A 2,551-nucleotide genomic window follows, 5' to 3' on the forward strand; every position below is an offset into this window, starting at 1 on the left:
TGCCCATCACCACCCCTTGTTGTTAAATATTTTGTCCACCATAAGCGTGGAAGGGTATACTCAGATATGAGTCCCTTGCTCATTGCACCATCAGGATTCAAGCAAGCCGGGCCGACGACGGCTGAAATGCCAGAAACCGGTCCCCGGTAGCTTGTTTCCTTCCCAGTGTAAGAATTGGCTTGGTAGTTTGGTTTGCCCTGTTCCCATCATGCACTGGGACAGGAACAGACTAATTTGCATATAGCCAGGTTCTGAGCTGGGATGGTGCAGTGAGCTAAAAAACGGTGTTGGATCTAGCCCTGATCTCTTGACTGGGTGAGAGTATTCTGCTTAATTCAGAAACTCTGTCCATCACCACCCCTTGTTGTTAAACATTTTGTCCACCATAAGCGTGGAAGGGTATACTCAGATGTGAGTCCCTTGCTCATTGCACCATCAGGATTCAAGCAAGCCGGGCCGACGACGGCTGAAATGCCAGAAACCGGTCCCCGGTAGCTTGTTTCCTTCCCAGTGTAAGAATTGGCTTGGTAGTTTGGTTTGCCCTGTTCCCATCATGCACTGGGACAGGAACAGACTAATTTGCATATAGCCAGGTTCTGAGCTGGGATGGTGCAGTGAGCTAAAAAACGGTGTTGGATATAGCCCTGATCTCTTGACTGGGTGAGAGTATTCTGCTTAATTCAGAAACTCTGTCCATCACCACCCCTTGTTGTTAAATATTTTGTCCACCATAAGCGTGGAAGGGTATACTCAGATGTGAGTCCCTTGCTCATTGCACCATCAGGATTCAAGCAAGCCGGGCCGACGACGGCTGAAATGCCAGAAACCGGTCCCCGGTAGCTTGTTTCCTTCCCAGTGTAAGAATTGGCTTGGTAGTTTGGTTTGCCCTGTTCCCATCATGCACTGGGACAGGAACAGACTAATTTGCATATAGCCAGGTTCTGAGCTGGGATGGTGCAGTGAGCTAAAAAACGGTGTTGGATCTAGCCCTGATCTCTTGACTGGGTGAGAGTATTCTGCTTAATTCAGAAACTCTGTCCATCACCACCCCTTGTTGTTAAACATTGTTCATGTGAAGCACTTGCAATTTAACCCCTTCCATGCTGATGACGAACCCCAGACGTCATGCACTACGGTGCTCGTGTGCTGATGACGGCTGGGGTTCGTCACGGCCCGCCCCTGTTCGTGTTGTTTACAGCACACCAGGGGAATCGCGGCCGCATGGAAGGGGTTAAAAGGCGGTGGAAATATCTAAGCTTTGTTGTGTGATCAAGGCTGCTAGTTCGGCAGAAACGCGTGATGGCAGACTTTGGCGAAATAAAATAATTTAGGCACTTATCTGGGTCTGCGCTCGTTTTTCTGAGGATTTAGAGCAGTAAGAGGTGTTTGGATATATATGCTCAGGAGTGATGCACTGGAACATTGGACCACCAGGGTCAATATCTGGCTAAGGTACATTGACAACATCTTCTTTGTCTGGGAGGGCAATGAGAGAGACCATCTGAACTTTGTCGAAGCACTCAACCAGGATAGTCTCAACCTTAGATTTACCATGCAATACAGTCAGGAGAGTGTGGACTTTCTGGATATTAAGGTAACAGTTAATAAAAACAAACTAGAGACAGAGGTGTTCAGGAAGAAAACCGCTGGCAACTCACTGCTTCATGCTTCAAGTTGCCACCCACCCAGTTTTAGGTGGGCTATTCCCTTTAGTGAATTTTGTCGTGCTAAAAGGAATTGCAGCACAGAGGAGACGTTTGAAAGTAACAAAACTGAAATGCACAGAAGATTCAAAGCTAGAGGGTATCACGCCAATATGCTGAAGAAAGAGGAAGAGAAAGTTGACACTATCAAACGAAGTGAGGCACTCTATAAAGCACCCAAAAAATGCAAAAACAAATCTGATTCCACCATCAGACTGATAACCACCTACAATGCCCAATCACCACAGTTCAGCCAGATTGTTAAGAAAAGATGGGGCCTTTTGTTGCAAGACAAAATTCTGAAAACCGAATTAGGCCCACATCCAGCGATAATTTACAGAAAAGGGAAATCCATAAAAGACCAAATCGTAAGAAGTCATTTGGAGAGTAAGAAACAATGTTTGCTGACAGCAAGAGGAGGGCTCCACAAATGTGGGAAATATAAAGCGTGTAGTCACAGTGTGAATGTGAGGGAGGTGGTACTACAACGAACAAACAGAAAGTGGTGCATTCGCAAAAACATTCAGTGCAGCACAGAGTATGTGGTATATGTTATCACTTGTCCCTGTGACAAGTAGTACATAGGCTCCACTACCTTCCTTGTCAAAAAGCGAACACTATAGCATTGGCGTGCAATCACCAATAAAATCTTCTCATACAGAACAGCCAGACATTTCAACATACACCATGACAGTGTTTGGACGCAAGCCAAATACTTTGCGCTTGACTCAATCCCTAAGAACCCGAGAGGGGGGAATAGAACGTTGGCTCTGCGTAGATCAGAATCCAGATTTATTCTTCAAGCCGGGCGTGTCGTCCCTATAGGGAAATGTATGTAGATCTCTGAT

This window comes from Lissotriton vulgaris, unplaced genomic scaffold (assembly GCF_964263255.1).
Source record: "Lissotriton vulgaris unplaced genomic scaffold, aLisVul1.2 SCAFFOLD_394, whole genome shotgun sequence".
NCBI lineage: Eukaryota > Metazoa > Chordata > Amphibia > Caudata > Salamandridae > Lissotriton > Lissotriton vulgaris.